This window comes from Loxodonta africana, chromosome 2 (genome assembly GCF_030014295.1).
Source record: "Loxodonta africana isolate mLoxAfr1 chromosome 2, mLoxAfr1.hap2, whole genome shotgun sequence".
In the NCBI taxonomy this organism is placed as follows: domain Eukaryota; kingdom Metazoa; phylum Chordata; class Mammalia; order Proboscidea; family Elephantidae; genus Loxodonta; species Loxodonta africana.
This window is the reverse complement of record NC_087343.1, coordinates 13,654,781-13,679,116: the sequence shown is the minus strand read 5'-3', so window position 1 is coordinate 13,679,116 and position 24,336 is coordinate 13,654,781. Positions and strand designations below refer to the sequence as shown.

The 24,336-nt window shown below is 41.9% G+C and overlaps 1 protein-coding gene across 2 annotated transcripts in view; it reads left to right on the top strand.

The window, feature by feature from the left end:
* The window catches only part of CTNND2 (catenin delta 2), a 769,728-nt gene that overhangs the window by 376,027 nt on the left and 369,365 nt on the right, over nt 1-24,336 (top strand). The window lies entirely within an intron of this gene.

Here is a 24,336-nt window from a genome sequence, read left to right as displayed (position 1 = left end):
GTGATAGGGTAGAACTATCCCATAGGGTTTTCTCGGCTGTAAATCTTTGTGGGAGCAGGTTGCCAGATCTTTTTCCTGTGGAGCCACTGGGTGGCTTTGAACTGCCTGCTTTTCAGTTAGCAGCTGAGCTCTTAACCGTTGTACCACTGGGGCTCTTTGGTTTAGGTCATAAACCCATTGACGCTGAGTCGGTTGCAAGTCATAACGACCCTATATGACAGAGTAGAACTGCCCCTTAGGGTTTTCTAGGCTGTAGTCTTTACAGAAGCAGACTGCCACATCTTTCTCCTGCAGAGTGGCTGGTGGATTCAAACCACTGGCCTTTTGGGTAGCAGCTTAGCGTTTAACCACTGCACTTCCAGGGCTCCTTAGCTGTTGTAAAGACCGTTTACTGCTGTCCCCAAACTGTGTGCCAGGGTTCCCCAGGTGACACAGCAATCTCAGAGGGGTTCCCTAGGACGTTTTAAATGTTCGAGGGAAACACAACATCTTTCGGACACCTGCAGACCTGCGTGTAAGACCTCGAAGTGGTTCACGGCTTCCACGTTAGATCGCGTCACACTCCTTTTCATGATTCCCTATGTTTGCAAAGCTACACTTTGAGAGCTTTCATGATAAAAAGTACGTACCGTGTGACAATCAGTGAACACAAGGAAATGAACGTGGAGGTGTTTGATTCCAAGATTTGAGAAGTTGTGCAGTGCCCACTAGACGCTAACTTGTCAGCACATAGATAATTCGTAAGGCATTCGGACCTAACTACTTAATAAATGGGCTGCTCAGGCATTTCTTGTGGCCCAGGGCACTGTGAAAATTTATGGAGACAGAAAGGGCACTGTGTACCGGTCAAGTTTGGGTACCACCGAAGTTATATAAACTCAAACAGCTGCAGTACCTCTGTCCACTTGCTCTTTTTGGTCACTTCTCACAAAGAAAAAAAAAATGTTCTTAATTAAAAAAATAAACTCATGGAAGAATTAAATATTAAATCAGCGTTATTTATTTTTAAAGACCCAAATTTTTATCCCACTGGCTTCAGTTTGCTGCTGGGGAGATAGAACTTAAAACAGTGCTTTTATCGGAAATAAAGAAATGCTTAATGAAGATCATCTTTCTTTATTAGTGAAAAGGATAATAGAATTTGCTTTTATTATTTGCATCAATAAAACTATGGCTTTCCCACTTGCTCTTTTCACTGCAATCAGACCTATCCGTTGTGTCCTGTCTGGTCTCCAACTCCAGTCTAAATTATAAAGGCTTGTGGCAGCAGTAACAGAAAACATCTTTAAACTCACTGCTAACTTTTCAATTAATTTTCAAATTAATCACAACCATTCTTCCGAGAGTTAGGCAGACACTGATGTAATAAAAACGTAGTCTAAGATTTTATCAGTGGGTAGAAATTAAAGGTAATTGGACACTATTTTCTTGACAATATCTTTTTTAAAAAGAAGCTTACTCATGTATTCAGTTGCACGGATATAGAACCATCCAGCATAATGGTATACACTTGGCCCTTCACACCGCTTCCACCCATGGTCTGCAAAAGCTGTCAATAAATACCCATTGTGGGTTGTTGTATCTAACTGAAAGTGAAAATATCCTTCATGTTTTATACTTAGAAAAATCCAGACATCAGAAATGGAGGTAAATTAATAAATGGAGGATAAATTAATAGCTCAAGTACTGTGGAATGTAATAAAGGTAAATTTTTATGGAATATCTTTGCATTTAATGTCTAATAATGAGAAATCATTGTTAATGGGCACTGGGAATCTGCAGCTCTTTTTTGTAACATTAAGAGTATACCCAAAGAATTCCTATTTTCTTTAGAATTCCTTTCAGCACAAGTGAAACAATAGCCCTTGATACGTGTGTTTGGGCTATTTGTAATGCCATGGCACTAGGAAGTTTTGGTTTTTTGTTTTTCTGTAACGTGCCATTGAGTCAGTGCAGGCTCACAGCAACCTTTCATATAACAGAACAAAACATTCCCAAGGTCTGCCTCATCTTCATGGTCATTGGTTTTTTGACTCAATTGTTGAAGCTATTATGTCAGTCCATCTTCTAGAAGGTTTCACTCATTTTCTCTGACCCTCTGCTTTACCAGACATGGTGTTCCTTTCTAGCAGTTGGTCTTTCCAAAGCAAGGGAGTTGAGATCTCACCATCCTCTCTTCTAAGGAACATCTTGGTTGTATTTCTTCTAAGACTAGTCTAGTAACTATAAACCAAAACCAAGCCAAGCCCATTGCCATCAGGCCAATTCCGACTCACAGCAACTCTATAGGACAGAGTAGATTTGCCACATGGACTTCCAAGGCTGTAAACAAACTGCCACACCTTTCTTCTGCAGAGCAGCTGGTGGGTTCTAACCGCTGACCTTTCAGTTAGCAGCCAAGTGCTTAGCCACTGCACCAGTAGGGCTCCTTCCAGTAACTATCCAAAAAAGTAAACCAAACCCACTGCCATAGAGTTGATTCCGACTCATAGCGACTCTGCAGAACAGAGTAGAACTGCCCCGTAGGGTTTCCAAGGCTATAAATGTTTTAACTGTACTTTAGATGAAAGTTTATAGAACAAACTTGCTTCCCATTAAACAGTTAGTAGACATACCGTTTTATGATATTGGTTAACAACCCCATGAAATGTCAACACTCTCCCTTCTCGACCTTGGGCTCCCTATTACCAGCTCTTCTGTCCCCTCCTGCCTTCCAGTCCCCACCTCTGGGCTAGTGTGCACCTCCAGTTTTGTTCCGTTCCATGGGCCTGTCCAGTCTTTGGCTGAAGGGTGAGCTCAGGAATGACTTCATTACTGAGCCAAAAGGGTGTCCAGGGCCATAATCTCAGAGTTTCTCCAAACTCTTTGAGGTCAAAGCCATAAATTTTTATGGAAATAGACTGTCATATCTTCCTCCTGCAGAGTGGCTGGTGGGTTCAAACCCCCAGCATTTCGAAAAGTTAGCAGCCAAGAGCTTAACCACTGTACCACCAGGGCTCTTTCTAATAAGGTCACACCTAAGTGGCTGCATTTTTTTTTTTTTTTTGCTTTTCTGGTACAAAACACTGCCACCACCCTCACCATCCTCCAAAAGCTTCCTGCTATTCTAAATGCATTTAGTTAAAAAAAATAAGAAAGCTGAGAGACACAATCCTCCAAGTCATTCTTCAGTAGTTATATTCCAGTGTCAGACTTGGCTGTCGACAAGATTCAAAAATAACTAGTCAGCTATACAAATAGAGACTTAGGCAAACAGAGTGTTGGCTTCATGTAGACAAAACAACTGCCTGGTTTTTTGTTTTTTTTAACTTGCAATTTTAGTACCACGTCGACAGAGCTTAAGAACGGTATTTTACCCCTCGGAAGGATACTTCTTCTGCAGAGGCAGCCGGAGGCAGAATGGGAAGTTTGTCTTTGGCTGCTTCCGCTCCCTTTTTGTGGTTCTCTGGGTCCCTTCACTGGGCAGCTCCATGCCCTGTGGCTGATGAAGACAAGGAAAAGCAACCCTTGGCAGCCAGGAGCTGGCCTGGCACCCACAACTGGGCCCTTGATGTCCCCCTGTTGAGCACAAACTATCTCACAGTGACCAACCTCTGACAAGGCCGTCTGTGACCATGATCAGTTGTGACAAAATCAAGACCACTTCGTAGTCATGTCTGAGCAGAGGCAAAAAACATGAATATTTTCCAAACCACAAAAATGACCAGACAGCCCCTAACCTGGCTGATGTGAAAGACTGCTGCTTTTTTACCAATCATAGCTTCAGCTTTGTCTGTTTATCCCTCCCTTCTCGATAACGGTCACTGAGATGCCCAATCACAGATTTGCCCTGCCCTGGTGGTACAGTGGTTAAGAGCTTGGCTGCTACCCAAAAGGCCAGCAGTTGGAATCCATCGGTGGCTCCTTGGAAACCCCATGGGGCAGTTCTGCTCTGTCCTGCAGCGTTGCTGTGAGTCAGAATTGACTTGAGAGCAACAGGCTTTTTGGCTTTTCTGGTAGCATCCAATCTAGAACAAAGCCAGGCTTCCTGTATCCTTCCCAAAGGCACCTTCCACATGCCCAAATCCTGTAAGTCTACTCTGAGGAGCCCTGTTGGCACAGTGGTTAAGAGCTCAGCTGCTGACCAAAGGTCAGCAGTTCAAATCCACCAGCTGCTCCTTAGAAACCCTATGGGGCAGTTCTCCTCTGTCCTGCAGTGTTGCTGTGAATTGGAATTGACTCGACAGCAATGGGTTTGGTTTGGTTTTTCATTCTCAGATCAATAAATAGCTGCCATGGAGTTGACTCTGATTCATTTCAACCTCATGTGCAACAGGACAAAATTTTGCCCTATCCTGTGTCATCCTCACAATTGCCAGCATGTTCAAGTCCATCAGTGTGGCTTTTGTGCCAAGCTATCTCACCAAGGGTTTCTCTCAGTTTTACTGGCCCTCTACTTCCCCAAACACGATGTCTTCCTCCAGTGGTTGATCCCTCCTGATGACGTGTCAAAAGCAAGCAAGTTGGACAACGTCCAGTTGTGAATCTTAGGGTTTGCATTGGTTACTTTCTACTTTGGATGGAGATCGTCAGGCCTTTCTGCCTATTTTGTCTTTGTTGGAAGCTCTGTTGAAACCTGTCCACCATGGGTAACCCTACTTGTATTTGAAATAATGGTGACAGACCCTCCAGCATCATAGCAACACACAGACCACAACACTCCAACAAGCTGACAGGCATGTGATGGAAGTCTATTCTAACACTATCTAATTGTGTATATCTCATCAATACAACTGCCACGAATCCATCTCATTTCATTGTAGTGATAGGATTTACAACACATAGGGAAATCACATAAAATGGTGGACAATCACACAATACTGGGACTCATGGCCCAGCTAAATTGACAGACTTTTGGGGGGACACAATTCAATCCATGACAGCTATCTTGTTAAAAATGCCTAATTTTCCCCATGGTTGGGGCTCTTCCTTGTTATGAGCTGAAAGTCCAGTTTTCTTCATCCACAGATGTAATCTTTGGCCGGAGAGCACTGATGTGTTTACCATCATCTTTTTTGAAGCTTACTGGTCCTGAATACCACCTGCTAAGACCATATAACCCTATGTTGGTTGGGAAATTAATCCATAAAATGATAAGGAGAAACCTCAATGCTCTTTTCCTGCTTAGATAGCATGCTCTTTCTGTTAGATGATTCTGAATTCTGCTCCCACTTCCTTGCCCGCTGCAACCCAAGGGCAAGAATGAACGTGTGCACCTGGAGGCTGAGCACACTAGGAAGTAGACTGATGGATGAGGCATTTTGGTTAAAGGTAACTTTGAATAAGCTTCAAGTCTTGACAATTTATCATCAGGTTCCTTGCACTGATTTACTTGGTTAAGAGCTCAGCTGCTAACCAAAAGGTTGGCAGTTCGAATCCACCACCCACTCTTGGGGAACCCTATGGGGGCAATTCTACACCGTCATATAGAGTCGCTATGAGTTGAAATTGTCTCAACAGCAGCAGGTTCAGTTTTTGGTTTTAGTTGGTCAAGTAACTAAACTGTCGGAGCTAATCTGCACAGTAAGGATGGGAGATGCCTGCTAAAGCCCCTTTCAGCTCTACAATTTAGAGAAAATCAAGTAAAAAAATATATATATAAATATTTGGAAGTTATTAGCCATTATTATGAGTAATCATGATGACAGGAGCCCTGGTGTTAGAATGGGTAGGTGCTCAGCTGCTAACTGAAAGGTTGGTTGTTCAAATCCACCCAGTAGCTCTGCAGGAAAATGACCTGAAGACCAGCTTCCATAAAGATTACAGCCTAGAAAACCTTACGGGGCAGTTCTACTCTGTCACATGGGGTTGCTATGAATCAGAATAGACTTGACAGCATCTAACAACCGTAATTTTTCCCCCATTCTTTCATTTGATTTGAATCCAGCACTATAAAAGCCAAGAGATAAGTTGAACAGGTTTTGAATACAGCTCTAGCACTTTTTGAATCATGTCTCGTACCTCATGTCATTACCCATTGCTGTCGAGTTGATTTCGACGGATAACGACTGTATAGGACTGAGCAGAACTGCCCTATAGAGTTTCCAAGGAGAGCCTGGTGGATTCAAACTGCCACCTTTTGGTTAGCAGCCATAGCTCTTAACCACTGTGTCACCAGGGTTTCCGTATGGTCACTGGTCATTGCCTATTTATGGTCTTTCTCCTCCACTGAAGTGTAAGCAGTTTAAAGGTAGGACTCAATATTTGTATTCCCAGGAACTAGAACATATCCTGATTCATTTACTTCAAACATCCCTGGAAGGCAAGAGTGCTTGGGTGCTACTCTCAGACAGTTTGTTACCTCATTTTATAGAACATCTTCAAACATCTTTCTCACCTGTTACATTTTTTACACTAACTTTTTGAGATTCTGTAAAGATTTTTTTTTTAAAGGAGGTATCTCTTCAGTGTTATCTAGAATAAATGGTGTTGATGTTATATGAAGAATGAAAATCAGATGATAAAATTGTGAAGCACACTACAGGACTAAAATTAACAATGAATATTGTTAGGTAATTGTCATAGCCAAGACTGGAGTCTGGTTAGCCATCAACCCCCAAATATGTATTTACTGCCTAAGCTGTGAAGACACCATGACAGGACCAGGGGGCAGGTTCTCACGTAGCTTGTACGGACTCTTAAGGGTTGGTATTCTTGTGTTTAGAACACACCTACCTATATAATGGTGGCTTTTATCGGACGTTCATAAGCATCAAAAACAACACTTTTTTTTTTCCACAGAGAATAGTCAAATGATACGGTTACATATTTTTTAAGGAAGTGTATGCCTTAAAATCCAACCTTTGGTTTATACACAGCATGTTTTGATTTTATTACTTAGCATTAGGAGCCTTGTTGGCACAGTGGTTAAGAACTTCGGCTGCTAATTGAAGGCCAGCAATTTGAATCCACCAGCCGCTCTGTGGAAACCCTTTAGGGCAGTTTTACTCTGTCCTACAGTGTAACTGTGAGTCAGAATCAACTTGATGGCAGTGGGTTGTTTGTTTACTTAGCATTAAATTCCCTTAAAAATATATATATACACACATATCTATCTCCATATATGTACTCCACAAATATGTAATATATATATATGGGTGTGTATATATATGTATAAAATGTCCATACATATATAGTTTACATATTAGGCACACATACAGATAAAGAGATTCAGACACCTATAATTAAACCCTTTGAAGATGACCAAGGCTATTGTGGCATTTTCTCAGAGAAATTCCTAATCCAATCCTGAAGCAAAATCCTGACCTTATTCTGATATCGGCAAAGTAGAAGCTGCTGATTGACACACATTCGAATCGTGCACTCCTAAACGCAGGGTCTTCAGCATCAAATCCATGTCTCCCTCTTGCTCAAGGTTCCCCAGTCCAGGTGACGGTCTAAGAAGCATCAGGGGCTGTTGATTTTCAAATGGGAACATAGTCATAGAATATAAACATTTTCCATAAAGTCATTATGGTTTACAAAGTAAAGTTGATGAGTACTAATTTGCAGGGTTTTTCTCCCCTTTGGGCTGTTACCACTATACAGAGCCTGTTAGAATTTCACGGCAATTAAGTTCTTATATGTATGAAGTTGATTTTTTCATTGTGGTGCATCTTTTTATTCAAAAAGTCTAGTATTAAGAGATAAATAGTATTTTAAAATGAATTGATACTGCATGGGTATTTTTATATAATTGATAATGTCCTTTGCAACTGAATGGTCTTTTAGAATATTTATATTTTTAATAGAAGCAGAAATTTTTAGGACTTAAGCTACTTGTGGTTAAAAATGTTTAATAGTGTAAATTCCAAGTAATCATTTGACATCATTTTTCCCTTTTTAACCCTTGTCTGGAACACTTCATCCTGCTGCAGAAGGTGACAACCTTTTTAGAGAGACCTTCTTCTTCGCTGGCCACTGTATTTATAATAACACCCCCTTTCCCCCTTCCCCCCACAGAGAGGCACTCTGGTGTTTCTTCTCTCTGTCCTGCTTTATTTTTTTTCCATCACAATTGTATTAATTCCCTAAGGTTGCTGTAACAAATTACCTATAAACTGGATTACCTAAAACTATATAATTTTATTCTCTCAAGTTGAGGAGGCCAGAAGTCCAAAATGGAGGAGTCAGAAGGGTTAGGAGATTCTGGGGGAGAAACAATCCCAAGCCTTTCCTAGTTTCTGGTAATTGTTTGCAATCCTTGTCATTCCTTTACTGACCACGGCCTCCTACCCAGAGAGCTAACACAAATATTGGGGCAGGTATAGAGAGCAGGTAAACTGGACAGAATGTTATGATAGCCGTCACCTCTTTGGTTCCAGCATCAACACAACCTAGTAACAAATTTCAAACTGTTTAGCCCTATACTGACCGGTGGGATTTTCACAACTCAGGTTGTCCTTATAAAATTGAGGATTTAGTCACAACATTGTTGGTCCATGTGACAGGCTTTAATGGAGAAAAGGTTATGTTTGCATATTCTCCAGTTCCATTAATGTTTCTCAAGTGAAGCCTGATAACACGTGAAAGCAGTGGGTACGCTTCTGTAGGAAATTGTAGATGGTTCTCATTTCTTATCCTCCTTTTCATCTAGTTGAGTGTAACACCTGACATTTCTTGAGGGCCTACCCTATATACCAGACACTAAGGGGTGAAGAACAAGGGGATACTGATTGGTTTAAAGTCAGGAAAGGTGTGCATCAGGGTTGTATTCTTTCACCATACCTATTCAATCAGTATGCTGAGCAGATAATACAAGAAGCTGGATGATATGAAGAAGAACAAGGCATCAGGATTGGAGGAAGACTCATTAACAACCTGCGTTATGCAGATGACACCACCTTGCTTGCTGAAAGTGAAAAGGACTTGAAGCACTTACTGATGAAGATCAAAGACCACAGCCTTCAGTATGGATTTCACCTTAACATAAAGAAAACAAAAATCCTCACAACTGGACCAGTAAGCAACATGATGATAAGCAGAGAAAAGATTGAAGTTGTCAAGGATTTCATTTTACTTGGATCCACAATCAACAGCCATGGAAGGAGCAGTCAAGAAATCAAAAGACGCATTGCATTGGGTAAATCTGCTGCAAAGGACCTCTTTAAAGTATTGAAGAGCAAAGATGTCACCTTGAAGACTAAGGTGCGCCTGACCCAAGCTGTGGTATTTTTCAATCGCGTCATATGCATGCGAAAGCTGGACAATGAATAAAGAAGACCGAAGAAGAGTTGATGCTTTTGAATTGTGGTGTTGGCGAAGAATATTGAATACACCTTGGAGAATGAACAGATCTGTCTTGGAAGAAGTACAACCAGAATGCTTTTTAGAAGCAAGAATGGTGAAACTGCATCTTACATACTTTGGACATGTTGTCAGGAGGGATCAATCCCTGGAGAAGGACATCATGCTTGGCAGAGTACAGAGTGAGTGGAAAAGAGGAAGACCCTCAACAAGGTGGACTGACACAGTGGCTGCAACAATGAGCTCAAGCATAACAACAATTGTAAGGATGGCGCAGGACCGGGCAGTGTTTCATTCTGTTGTGCATAGGGCCGCCATGAGTCAGAACCGACTTGACGGCACCTAACAACAACACTCTAAGGGATTCATGTATATTATTTCTAATCGTCCCAACAATACCCAAGGCAGAAATTACCATCTCAATATGACAGATGACTCAATGGAACATATACGGTATGCCAGGCAGTGGTGAGTCAACAGCACACAAGCCACCCATGTGCCCAAGGCTACAGTGGAAGTTAATGGTGGAGCAGGTTTGAACCCAGTCTGGCTGCCTCCAAAGAGCTTTGCCAAAAGGGGGAGAGAGGAAATTGTTTCAAAAATGCCAAGTTTAATGCGTAATTTTTACCACAGGCTAAAGTGGTGTCTCTCCTTATGTTTAAATTTCTTCAAATAAATATAATTTCCAATTGAGTACACACTGGTAAAAGGTTATGAGATTTTAAAATTTTAAATGGTATTGTATAACTTTTCAAAGAAAAAGATGCCCCCCGTAGCAGTGTTTGAGTAGTATCACCTGGAATATATCTAGCTCTTAATAGTTCACCAAGCACTGTCACACATACCATTTTATGTTGTCATTTTTTTTTAATCCCATTAAATTAATATTATTCTCTATATTGAATCCATGGACGCTAAGGACAGCTAAGACCAAGGCATTATGCTGTGTTTATGGTCTAGAAGGGATAAAGCTAGAACTTGAACCCAATTACTCAATATCAAATCCTAGGCTTGTTATGCTACAATAATGAAGTAGTGAAAGACTTCTAACATGCTTGTTCAGTAAAAAAGATCAAATACAGTACCTTTTGTAGACCAGAGTTTCTCAATCCTGGCTCTAAAGACATTTTGTGTCAGTTAATTCTTTGTTGTGGGGGCAGTCCTGTGCGTCGTAGGATGCTTAACCATATCCTGGCCTCTACCCATGAGATGCCAGTAGTATCTACTGCCCAGCTGTGACAACCAAAAATGTCCCCAGACATTACCAACCAATCCCCTGGAGGGCACAGTCACCCCAGTTTAGAATCACTGTTTTAGACATTATATTAAGACAGTTATTACAGCAGGTAACGTAGTTATATGGTTAGGTTTATTGATTCCAATCAGACTTCTAGGGTTTTGTTTCAGCCCTACTAGTTAACATTTCTGAGTCCACCCTTCAGTATGGATTATACCTCAACATAAAGAAAACAAAAGTCCTCACAACTGGACCAATAAGCAACATCATGATAAGCAGAGAAAAGATTGAAGTTGTCAAGGATTTCATTTTACTTGGATCCACAGTCAGCACCCATGGAAGCAGCAGTCAAGAAATCAAAAGACACATTGCACTGGGCAAATTTACTGCAAAAGATTTCTTCCAAGTGTTAAAAAGCAAAGATGTCACCTTGAAGACTAAGGGACGCCTGACCATAGGAATGGTGTTTTCAGTCGCCTCATATGCATGCAAAAGCTGAACAATAAGAAGACCGAAGAAGAATTGACACCTTTGAATTGTGGTGTTGGTGAAGAATATTGACTATCCCATGGACTGCCAAAAGAAGGAACAAATCTGCCTTGGAAGAAGTACAGACAGAATGCTCCTCAGAAGCAAGAATGGCGAGACTGTATCTCAAATACTTTGGACATGTTGTCAGGAGGAATCAGTCCCTGGAGGAGGACCTCAAGTTTGGTAAAGTAGAGGGTCAGCGAAAAAGAGGAAGACCCTCAATGAGATCAGTTGACACAGTGACTGCAACAGTGGGCTCCAGCATAACAACGATCACAAGGATGGTGCCAGACTGGGCAGTGTTTCATTCTGTCCTACATGGGGTCGCTATGAGTTGGAACCAACTCAAAGGCACCTGACAACAACAACAATAATAACAGCATAAAATAAAAATAATAATACTTACAGCCACATAAGTTTAGCTCAGTGTTAATGAGATAAAGCGTGTGAGTAAGGAAACTTTGTAACTGGCTTTTAGTACATGCTTATGTTATGTTATTAAGCTTATGATTCTGCCTGTAAGAAAAACCAGTTGTTGAGTCAGCTCCACCTTACAGTGACCCCACATGTGTCAGAGTACAGTTGTGCTCCATAGGGTTTTCAATGGGTGATTTTTTAGGCTATACATTGCCAGACCTTTCTTCCAATGCACTTTTTAAAATAATTTTTATTGCGCTTTAAGTGAAAGTTTATAAATCAAGTCAGTCTCTCACACAAAAACTTGTATACACCTTCCTACGTACTCCCAACTACCCTCCCCCTAATGAAAAAAAAAAATTTAATGAAACAGCCTGCTCCCTCTCTCCACTCTCTCTTTTCATGTCCCTTTCACCAGCTTCTAACCCCCTCTATCCTCTAATCTCCCCTCCAGGCAGGAGATGCCAATACAGTCTCAAGTGTCCACCTGATCCAAGAAGCTCACTCCTCACCAGCACCCCTCTCCAACCCATCGTCCAGTCCAATCCATATCTGAAGAGTTGGCTTCGGGAATGGTTCCTGTCCTGGGCCAACAGAAGGTCTGGGGACCATGACCACTGGGGTCCTTCTAGTCTCAGTCAGACCATTAAGTCTGGTCTTTTTATGCGAATTTGGGGTCTGCATCCCACTGCTCTCCTGCTCCCTCAGGAGTTCTCTGTTGTGTTCCCTGTCAGGGCAGTCATCGGTTGTAGCCGGGCACCATCTAGTTCTTCTGGTCTCAGGATGCTGTAATCGCTGGTTCATGTGGCCCTTTCTGTCTCCTGGGCTCGTAATTACCTTGTGTCCTTGGTATTCTTCATTCTCCTTTGATCCAGGTGGGTTGAGACCAATTGATGCATCTTAGATGGCCGCTTGCTAGTGTTTAAGACCAGAGACGCCACTCTTCAAAGTGGGATGCAGAGTGTTTTCTTAATATATTTTATTATGCCAATTGACTTCGATGTCTGCTGAAACCGTGGTCCCCAAACCCCTGCCCCTGCTACGCTGGCCTTCGAAGCATTCAGTTTTTTCAGGAAACTTCTTTGCTTTGGGTTTTGTCCAGTTGTGCTGACCTCCCCTGTATTGTGTGTTGTCTTTCCCTTCACCTAAAGTAGTTCTTATCTACTATCTAATTAGTGAATACCTCTCTCCTGCCCCCTTCCCTCCCCCTGCTCCTAACCACAAAAGAATGTTTTCTTTTCAGTTTGAACTATTTCTCAAGTTCTTATCACAGTGGTCTTATACAATATTTGTCATTTTGCAACTGACCAATTTCACTCAGCATAATGCCTTCCAGGTTCCTCCATGTTATGAAATGTTCTGACTGTTGTTTATCGATGCATAGTATTCCATTGTGTGAATATACCATAATTTATCCATTCATCTGTTGATGGGCACCTTGGTTGCTTCCATCTTTTTGCTATTGTAAACAGTGCTGCAATAAACATGGATGTGCATATATCTGTTCATGTAAAGACTCTTATTTCTCTAGGATGTAGTCTAAGGAGTGGGATTGCTGAATCCTGTGGTTGTTTATAGCTTTATAAGGAGGTTGTTCTATTTCTAGCTTTTTAAGAAAGTGCCCAAACGATTTCCAAAGTGGTTGTACCATTTTACATTCCCACCAGTAGTGTAGAAGTGTTCCAGTCGCTCCACAGCCTCTCCAACATTTTTTATTCTGTGATTTTTGGAATAATGCCAGCCTTGTTGGAGTGAGATAAAATCTCATTGTAGTTTTGATCTGCATTTCTCTAATGGCTAATGAACACGAGCATTTCCTCATGCATCTGTTAGCTACCTGCTTGTCTTCTTTAGTGAAGTGTCTGTTCATATCTTTTGCCCATTTTTTAATTGGGTTATTTGTCTTTTTGTAGTTGAGTTTTTGCAGTATCGTGTAGATTTAGAGATCAGGCGCTGATGGGAAATGTCATAGCTAAAAACTTTTCCCAGTCTGTAGGTAGTCTTTTTATTCTTTTGGTGAAGTCTTCAGATGAGCATAGGTGTTTGATTTTGAGGAGCTCCCAGTTATCTAGTTTTTCTTCTACATTCTTAATAATGTTTTGTATCCTGTTTATGCTATATATTAGGGCCCCTAATGTTGTCCCTATTTTTTCTTCCATGATCTTTATTGTTTTAGATTTTATATTTAGGTCTTTGATCCATTTTGAGCTCGTTTTTGTGCATGGAGTGAGGTATGGGTCTTGTTTCATTTTTTTGCAGATGGATATCCAGTTATGCCGGCACCATTTGTTAATAAGACTGTGTTTTCTCCATTTAAGTTTTTTGAGGCCTTTGTCAAAAATCAACTGCTCATATGTGGGTAGATTTATGTCTGGATTCTCAATTCTGTTCCAATGGTCTATGTATCTGCTGTTGTACCAGTACCAGGCTGTTTTGACTATTGTGGCGGTATAATAGGTTCTAAAATCAGGCAGAGTAAGGCCTCCCACTTTGTTATTCTTTTTCAGTAATGCTTTACTTATCCAGGGCCTCTTTCCCTTCCATATGAAGTTGGTGATTTCTTTCTCCATCTCGTTAAAGAACATCGTTGGAATTTGGATTGGAATTGCATTAAATGTATAGGTTGCTTTTGGTTGAAAAGACATTTTTATAACTTTAAGTATTCCTATTCATGAGCAAGGTATGTTTTTCTACTTATATAGGTTGCTTTTGGTTTCTTGCAGAAGTGTATTATAGTTTTCTTTGTATAAGTCTTTTACGTCTCCGGTAAGATTTATTCCTAAGTATTTTATCTTCTTGGGGGCTACTGTAAATGGTACTGATTTGGTGATTTCCTCATCGATGTTCTTTCTGTTGGTGTAGAGGAATCCAAGTGATTTTTGTATGTTTATCTTGTATCCCGATACTCTGCTGAACTCTTCTTTTAGTTTCAGTAGTTCTCTGGAGGATTCCTGTGGGTTTTCTGTGTATAAGATCATGTCATCTGCAAATAGAGATAATTTTACTTCTTCCTTGCCAATCTGGATGCCCTTTATTTCTTTGTCTAGCCTAATTGCTCTGGCTAGGACCTCCAGCACAATGTTGAATAACAGCGGTAATAAAGGACATCCTTGCCTGGTTCCTGTTCTCAAGGGAAATGCTTTCAGGCTTTCTCCATTTAGGACGATGTTGGCTGTTGGCTTAGTATAAATGCCCTTTATTATGTTGAGAAATTTTCCTTCTATTCCTATTTTGCTGAGAGTTTTTATCACGAATGGGTGTTGAACTTTGTCAAATGCCTTTTCTGCATCAATTGATAAAATCATGGGATTCTTATCTTTTGTTTTATTTATGTGATGGATTACATTAATTGTTTTTCTAATGTTGAACCATCCCCGCATACCTGGTATGAATCCCACTTGGTCATGGTGAATTATTTTTTTAATATGTTGTTGAATTCTCTTGGCTAGAATTTTGTTGAGGATTTTTGCATTTAAGTTCATGAGGGATAAAAAAAACAAAACCAAACCCGGTGCCGTCGAGTCAATTCCAACTCATAGCGACCCTATAGGACAGAGTAGAACTGCCCCCAAAGAGTTTCCAAGGAGCGCCTGGCGGATTCGATATAGGTCTGTAATTTTCTTTTTTTGTGGTGTCTTTACCTGGTTTTGGTATCAGGGATATGGTGGCTTCATAGAATGAGTTTGGGAGTATTTCGTCCTCTTCTATGCTCTGAAATACCTTTAGTAGTAGTGGTGTTAACTCTTCTCTGAAAGTTTGGTAGAACTCTGCAGTGAAGCAGTCCGGACCAGGGCTTTTTTTTGTTGGGAGTTTTTTGATTACCTTTTCAATCTCTTCCTTTGTTATGGGTCTGTTTAGTTGTTCTACCTCTGTTCGTGTTAGTTTAGGGTAGGCAGTGTGTTTCTAGGAATTCATCCATTTCTTCTAGGTTTTCAAATTTGTTAGAGTGCTATTATTCTAGTAATCTGATATGACTCTTTTCATTTCAGTTGGGTCTGTTGTAATATTGCCCATCTCATTTCCTATTGAAGTTATTTACATCCTCTTCTGTTTTTTCTTTTGTCAGTTTGGCCAGTGGTTTATCAATTGTGTTGATTTTTCAAAGAACCAGCTTTTCGTCTTGTTAATTCTTTCAATTGTTTTTCCGTTTTCTATTTCATTTAGTTCTGCTCTAATTTTTATTATTTGTTTTCTTCTGGCGCCTGAGGGTTTCTTTTGTTGCTCTCTTTCTATTTGTTCAAGATGTAGGGGTAATTCTTTGATTTTGGCCCTTTCTTCTTTTTGGATGTGTGCATTTATTGATATAAATTGGCCTCTGAGCACTACTTTTGCTGTATCCCAAAGGTTCTGGTAGGAAGTGTTTTCATTCTCATTGGATTGAATGAATTTCTTTATTCCATCCTTAATGTCTTCTATAATCCAGTCTTTTTTGAGCAGGGTATTGTTCAGTTTCCAAGCATTTGATTTCTTCTCCCTGATTTTTCTGTTATTGATTTCCATTTTTATAGCCTTATGGTCAGAGAAGATGCTTTGTATTATGTCAGTGTTTTGGATTCTGCTAAGGCTTGCTTTATGACCTAATATGTGGTCTATTCTAGAGAATGTTCCATGTGCACTAGAAAAAAAGTATACTTGGTTGCTGTTGGGTGGAGTGTTCTGTGTATGCCTGTTAGGTCAGGTTGGTTGATTGTGGCATTTAGATCTTCCGTGTCTTTATTGAACTTCTTTCTGGATGTCCTGTCCTTCACCGAAAGTGGTGTGTTGAAGTCTCCTACTATAATTGTGGAGCTGTCTGTCTCACTTTTCAATGCCAATAGAGTTTGTTTTATGTATCTTGCAGCCTTGTCATTGGGTGCATAAATATTTAATAAGGTTGTATCTTCTTGGTCCCTGTAATCGTTATATAGGGTCCTTCCTTATCCTTTCTGATGGATTTAATTTTAAAGTCTATTTTGTCAGAAATTAATATTGCTACTCCTGCTCTTTTTTGATTGTTGTTTGCTTGATATGTTTTTTTCCATCCTTTGAGTTTTAGTTTGTTTGTGTCTCTAAGTCTAAGGTGTGTCTCTTGTAGGCAGCATATAGACGGATCTTGTTTTTTAATCCATTCTGCCACTTTCTGTCTCTTTATTTGTGTGTTTAGTCCATTTACATTCAGCGTAATTATGGATAGGTACAAATTTAGTGCTATCATTTTGATGTCTTTTTTTGTGTGTTGTTGACAGTTTCTTTTTCCTACTTAATTTTATGTGCTGAGTAGATTATCTTTATATATTGTCCTTTCCTCATATTGTTGTTGTTGATTTTGTTTCTGCTGAGTCTTTATGTTTTTCTTGTATTTTATTTTGATGAGTAGGATAGTTTGTCTCTTTTCTGGTTACCTTAATATTTATCCCTATTTTTCTAAATTTAAATCTAACTTTTATTTCTCTGTGTCACCCTATCTTCCTCTTCATATGGAAGATCTATGATTACATTTCTTAGTTCCTCTTTATTCTTTTAATGTTGTCTACTTTTATGTAATTACATCACTGTTACCCTGTTTTGAGCTCTTTTTTTATAATCTTGCTTTTTTTTTTTATTTCCCTGTCTGGGTTGACTTCTGATTGCTCTGCCCAGTGTTCTAGTCTTGGGTTGATACCTGGTATTATTGATTTTCTAACCAAAGAACTCCCTTTAGTATTTCTTGTAGTTTTGATTTAGTTTTTACGAATTCCCTAAACTGCTTATCTTGAAATTTCCTAATTTCACCTTCATATTTAAGAGACAGGTTTGCTGGATATGTGATTCTTGGTTGGTAATTTTTTTCCTTCAGTTTTTTAAATATGTCATCCCATTGCCTTCTTTCCTGCATGGTTTCTGCCGAGTAGTCCGAGCTTATTTTTATTGGCCCTCCTTTGTAGGTGACTCTTTGTTTATCCCTAGCTGCTCTTAAAATTCTCTTTATCTTTGGTTTTGGCAAGTTTGATTACAGTATGTCTCGGTGACTTTCTTTTAACATCTACTTTATGTGGAGTTCGATGAGCATGATATCTTCTCATCTTTCACAATATCAGGGAAGTTTTCCGCCAACAAATCTTCAACAACTCTCTGTATTTTCTGTTATACCTCCCTGTTCTAGTACTCCAGTCACTTGTAGGCTATTTCTCTTGATAGAGTCCCACATGATTCTTAAGGTTTCTTCATTTTTTAAAAATTCTTTTATCTGATTTTTCATCAAATATATTAGTGCCAATTAATTTATCTTCGAGTTCAGAAATTCTGGCTTCTACTTGCTCAATTCTGCTCCTCTGACTTTCTATTGAGTTGTCTACTTCTGTAATTTCATTGTTAATCTTCTGAATTTCTGGTTGCTGTCTTTCTATGGATTTTTCCAGCTTATTAAATTTTCCATTATGTTTCTGAATAATCTTTCTAATTTCTTCATTTGCTTTGTCTGTGTGTTCCTTGGCTTCTTCTGTGTATTGCCTCACTTCCTTCCTGATGTCCTGAAGGGCTCTGTATATTAATCTTTTGTATTCTGGCTCTGGTAATTCCAGCAGAGCACTTTCATCTAGAAGATCCCTGGATTCTTTGTTTCAAGAGCTTGCTGAGGTGATCATGGTCTGTTTCTTTATGTGACTTGATATTGACTGTTGTCTCCGAGCCATCTATAAGTTATTGTTTTAGCTTATGCTTGCTTACTGTGTCATAGCTGCTTGCTTTGTTTTGTTTTGATATACCCAGATGGGTTGCTTGAGTGAGCTAGCTTGATTATTTTCGCCTTTGGAGCTGTGGTGTCCTGTCCCCAGCTGGCTAGAGCTGTTATCAGGTATATCAGCCTAGGAGTCCATTCAGTTTTCTTGTATGAATTCAGCTCAGGTGTCCAGGTAGCTTATCATCAAGTGTGTGGTACAGGCTCTGTCCTATCGTCTTAGAGGGGCAGGGGTGATAGGTGTATGTACCAGTATCTGATTGCAGCAGGGGGTCACACTCTGAACAAGGCAGGGAACTGAGAACCGACCCCCAAGTGTCTCTGAGGAAAGTGCTTCTCTGTTCCCTAGAGCATGCAGGTGGGTGGGTTCTGCAGACAGACCATGAGCACCTAAAGTTTTTGGTTGTAAGGACTGGGAGGTACCAGTTATCCTTGGACCCCTGCTGCAGGTAGCTGGGTGACCTGAGTGAAGCTACCAGTCCTTAGGTCCCTGATGTGGGTAGGTGAGGACTTTGTTTAATAGGCAATGTCAAACATCAAACACCCACCTCTCCACCACACAGCTGAAATGGTTGGAGTCTGCCAACAAGGCCTATTCTCCCAAAATAGGCCCATACAGGTCCATGCAGAAGAGAAAGGTGCTCAAAGTCCACGTACTGTTTATGCCTGGACAGGAGCCGCTTCTGTCCTGAGCTCCAACAGTTAGTGGAGCTGGCAAATTATCTTTTCCCCCAATTGCAAATTTTTTCCTTTTCCAAGTCCGGGAGGATGGCTCTAGGTGCTCAACAGGGCCTATCTTAAGCCCAGGGAATTCAGCCGCTGAAGCCGGCTTGGGGTGGGGTGGGGGGGGCACAGTAAAATATATGCAAGCACTTAGCTTTTGCCGAGAACACCTTTGTTCTCAGGTTCTGGAGGTGTGAGTAGGCTGTGTGGCTGGCTGCTTCTCCCTTAAGAAACTGTGGCTGAATGCTAGTACCAGCCCGCTGCCACCGCAGCTCTGGGAATGGTGCCTGAGGGCTCCCTGCGATTCAGGTCCGGTAACTCCTCTCCGCTTCTGAGCTGTCTCTTCCCCTGGCCCCCCCGCCCCTCAGTTCATTTTCTAAGCTTGCCTTTGAAGCTCAGAGCTCCCAGCTTGTCACAAATGTACTAGTTTCACTTGTTTTTTGGAGTCTTTGTTGTAAAGAGGGCTCACTGGAAGCATTTGTCTATTCCACCATCTTGGCTCCACCTCCTTCCAGTGCACTTCTGAGTGGACTGGAACCTCCAGCCTTTCGGTTAGCAGCCGAGCGCATTAACTGTTTGCATCTCCCAGGGATTCCACCTGTTACAAATCTAAACAAATCTAACCTTCCTTAGATTTCTTTATCACAATACCAACCAAAGGCCAGGTCCATATTTTCTGCATTTGAATAAAAGCCTGTTATGATTTCATCCCAAACTTGCTTTCCAGCCAAGAGGAGCATCTTGCCCTTCACACATCCAGCAGCCCCTTTTGTGACTCCGTGCCTGAGAACCTGCCGTTTATCGGCCAGCGTTTGTCCTTCCAGCATTTTCTTGTCTGGTAGGCGGCTCCTTGTCTTTAAGGTTTAAGGCCCTATGTGAAGTGGCCATATCATACGCTGAGTTCTAGACCTTTTGCTGAGGCACATCAATGGGAAGAAAAAACTCCAAGCCAAATCTCTTCTAATTGAGATGGAACCGCTCTAGGAAGAGACTTGGAGGAGATGCATCATTCCCCCAAACGTTCTGCTGGGGACTCCTTTAGCATCTATTTTGTGGGACAGAGGAGAGGCCTTTGAAAACCTTAGTATTTTCTTAGAGGATACCTCCTACGCTGCAGTGGCTGTGACCTGCACCAGATGCTGATTAGCATAAACCAGAAGTAAGATGCCTGGGGGAAATCAGCCGCCACCCGTTCCTGGAAAGCTGGCACAAGGCAAGAGGACAATTGAGTCATTGTAAACGCTAACTTACTTTTGCCTTCTGTCTTAATCCACTTTTTGATCTAGACTTTCCTTCCTCTCCCTCACCCACTTTCTGTCTGTTGCAGGGTAGCTCACCTGTGTATGCCCACCTTCACATCGTCCTCCCAGGTTGTTACCAACACAGTGAGGACGGGGCACCCAGGTGGGGGCACTCATCTACACTGCCAGGAAGCCTTTGTTCTCCTAGAGCTCAAATTGCTGTTGGCGGGGGAGGAGGAGTGCTAACTATATGTAGTAATAATAAAGGCAACAGAAGAGAATTTCACAAAATAGTCAGCATGGTGGGTGAAATAGGCCAGTGGGGCTCCTTTGGCTGGGAGCTGCAAGGAGATTCCCTCCAGGACATGTGAGCTGAGACCCAGTGAAGAAAAGAGGCTGATATAGACCCCAGGGAGAGGCCTCCAGGACTTGCCTGTGGCACAAGAAAGGACCAATGTACTGGGGGGGGGGGGGGGCGGGCAGCCAGGGCAGGGAGGTTGGTGAAGAGGCCCAGAGGTGTGAGGAGAGGCTGTCAGACAGGCAGGAGCCACGTCTGTGGGCCCCACAGGCTGGACTGAGGAGGTGGGTATTTTTCTGATTGTAGTTAGAAGGCACTGGAAGCCTTAAGCCATAGAGTGATAGGATCCTATGGATGCGTGGAAAATACTGCAGGGGGCGGTGTAGAGAATGCCTGCGTGTGTGCGTGTGTGTGTGCGCGCACGCCTGTGAGAGGGAGAATGCATGCGTGGTGCGTGCGTGTGTGTGTGAGAATATGCATGCGTGGTGCGTATGCATGCGTGTACATGCGCACACATCATGCTAGGAGTAGGTGAGACCATTGAAGGCCAGTAGCAGACTAATTGGAGAACCCGTGGAGAGAGTGACGATTCTTGCTTTTCCTATAATCTCCTGTAGAGTTCAGGGAGCACTCTCTGCCTGGATGGTCCCTTCCTCCCTCTCTTGCTGCCTGCCTTCCTTCCTCCATTCATTCTTTCAGAATATGTTTGTGTAGTGTCTGTTATGTGCCAGGCAGTGTTCTATGTGCTGCAGAACAAAGATGACCAAAAGAATGGTAGTCCTGCCCTCAAATGTCCACAGAGTGGGAGAGAGATGATACTGGTTCATGGCCCATGTAACTGTGTATCTACCAACTCAACAGTGCTTGTCTGGGAGTCAGGAGGCTCCCCTGTGGAAGTTGCAAAGAGCCTGACACCAGGAGTTTGAGAGGCCACTAGGCTAGGACCAGAGGTGGGAGAGAGCACTGTCCATCTGCCCGTGTGACTAGCATAGAGAGCCAAGGGAGCTGCCGAGGCAGGAGTCGGCCAGGTCAAGCAGGGCCAGGCAGCCATGGGAACAGTCTGGTCTTTATCCTAAAGACGGGGGGATCCACTGAAGGATTTTAAGCAGGAAAGTGACACCATCAGTTCTGTGTGTTTAGATGACTTAGGTAGGGGAGAGTGCTGAGGTGGGAGGTGACTGACGTGGTCTGTGGAGTGAAAGGCAGTAACTAGGTCTGGGTGGATAGTGGCGGGGTTGGAGAGGAAGCTTGGGACTCCATAGGCATTAGGAAAAGCTGACAACAGCCGTTCTTTTGACCTATGATTTAGAGGCTATGGGTGCTAACAACTAGGAGATCACCCTGTACCTCAGCTTCCTCTTCCTCCTGAAGCTGGAGCCATGGAGGTAAAGAGCTCAACTGGTGTAACCAACAAACCTCTCCCCCAAAAAAGACAATGAATTAGCAGGTTCAGATCAGTAGAAATAACAAAGAAAAATACAAGATGATTTGCAAGGAGCAAAATAAACTATCAGTGTTGAATTAAAGCATAGTCTAGACCACAAAATGGTTATTGATCTTCTTACATACAGAAGTCCCTGGGTGGTGTAAAGCGTTATGTACCGCTAACCGAAAGGTTGACGGTTCAAATCTACCCACAGGCCCTCAGAAGAAAGGTCTAGTGATCTACTTTCGAAAAAATCAGCCACTGAAAACCCTGTGAGTATGGCCCTGCTCTGACACATGTGGGGTTGTCATGAGTCGAAGTCGACTGGGTGACAACTGGTTTATTATGTGCAAGACTCCGATCAAAAGCAAATTTGTCAGTAAAAGTTGAAGTTTATTTATGAGGCAGCTTGGTCTGGGCTAGTAGATGGTGAGACAGGTGCACTCAGCTGGCCATCAGGGCCCCTGGGCTTTGGAAGTTGCCACCCCTGCAGACACGTGAAGCACGGGACTCGGCTTCAGGGACTATGGCTTCTGCCCTAAGCCCCTACTGCTTCTCTTTTGTTCCTACTAGTTGTTTATAAGGAGCCCTGGTAGCAGTGGTTAAGCTCTTGGTTGCCAACCAAAACGTCGGTGGTTCGAACCCACCAGTGGCTCTACAGGAGAAAAGACTTGGCGATCTGCTCCTGTAAAGATCACAGCCTAGAAAACCCTATGGGGAGGTTCTGCTGTGTCCTGTAGGGTTGCTATGAGTCAGCATTGACAACATCTAACAACAGTTGTTTTATGGTAAATTTGTTGGAGGGCTGGAAGATAAATTCTTAGTCCAGCCCCTTACTGAAGAGGGTAAAAACCCAGAAGCTGCATTATCTCCATCTCTACCATCATTCAGATGGTGACTACAGGTGCCCTGATTGACAATAGTTTGCTCTGTGGTTTATGTTAAAGATTATAATTGATTAGTTAAAAACCTATAATTAAAAATTGCCGTTTGGGCCTACCTTCCTGGATTGCCCAAAGGAGGTTGAGCATATGACCCTCCCAGTGGTGCTGGGTTATCTACCAATCTGTAAAAAGGAGCCCTGGTGGCACAGTGGTTAAGAGCTACAGCTGCTAACCACAAGGTAGGCAGTTTGAATCCACTAGCTGCTCCTTAGAAACCTTATGGGGCAGTTCTACTCCGTCCAATAGGGTTGCTATGAGTCAGAATCAACTCAGTGGCAACCGGTTTGGTGTTTTGGTTCGGTCAGTGGTCATAGCGCTCACCTGTCTTTGATAGGTGGGGAGCCCTCTGTCTCTGGAGGTCTGCAAGCAGACCCTTTGATAGAAGCAGTTGGCTTTGGATGGGATGGCCATTTGGATCCCTCCTGGACCCATGATTCTTTGAGATGCCCATTCATTGTATTTGATGTGATTTGTGTGTGTATGTGTGCACACGTGCGTGTGTGTGCGCACCCATGCATGCATATGTGTAAAAAGTTCCTAAAAATGTCTCTCTAGAGCTCTTGTTAAAAAGATGCTCTTGATATATGCCATGTAAACCCTTCCCTAATAGAGCAATTACCATCTGGTTCATAAAATAGACTGAAATGGATTCTTTACTAATCGCTTTCCAAAAGCATAGGCTTGCCTACATTTATCTTAACCATCCACTGTCTTTCCACAGTTATTCTGTAGGTATTGATTTAATTTGTACACGGAATATAATTGTAGGGTGCTGTTATAAGGAGGTGCAGAGGCAGTTTAGAATCATGCAATAAAAGAAAATTAAAAAGAAAAACAGGTTTTGAGATTTTCAGTCCATAATTGTTTTCTGCTGTGATCACATAGCCGGGAAGAATTCAGTGGGTCATCCATTGTCAGCAATCACTTAAATACATTTTGTAGCAACAGTATCACTATACCGTATGCCCTTTTAAGAAAACGTATGTCTCTGCCTAAGATTTTATATAAATGTTTTAAATACTTAATGCAAATTAAATGGGAATGCTTTATCTTTTGAATAAAAACCAAGCGAATTCAAAAGGCATCCGATGTCGTGGTGTCGCCATTCGCCATGAGGGGAAGTAGCAACATGATTCAAGGTTTACGTGACAACACTACCAGTTATAATAAAGGAAGGATGAAGAGGCCACATTAGACTCTACGAAGAAACTTTGAACCTTTACCTGTTGTGTCTCTGTCCATTTTTCATGACTACTCTTCCCAGGCAGCTACACTGACCTGGCATCAGTGGGGTCTGTGCTTCCGAGTTGTTTGACCAGGAGGAGAGATGGGTTGTTGCAAACCCTTCTCATTTCTCTGCCAGCCTATCCTTTAGATAAATGGTGCCCTTTCATAGCTTGTGGGGTCAAGTTTTTATCTGCAGTCTCAGAGGTTGCTTTCTTTTTTATTTATCTGTTAAAAAATGGCTCCCTGCTCCAGGAATGAAGTCAATACAGTTGGCCTCGTTAGCACCGTTTTTTAACAGACTTAGCTGATTGAT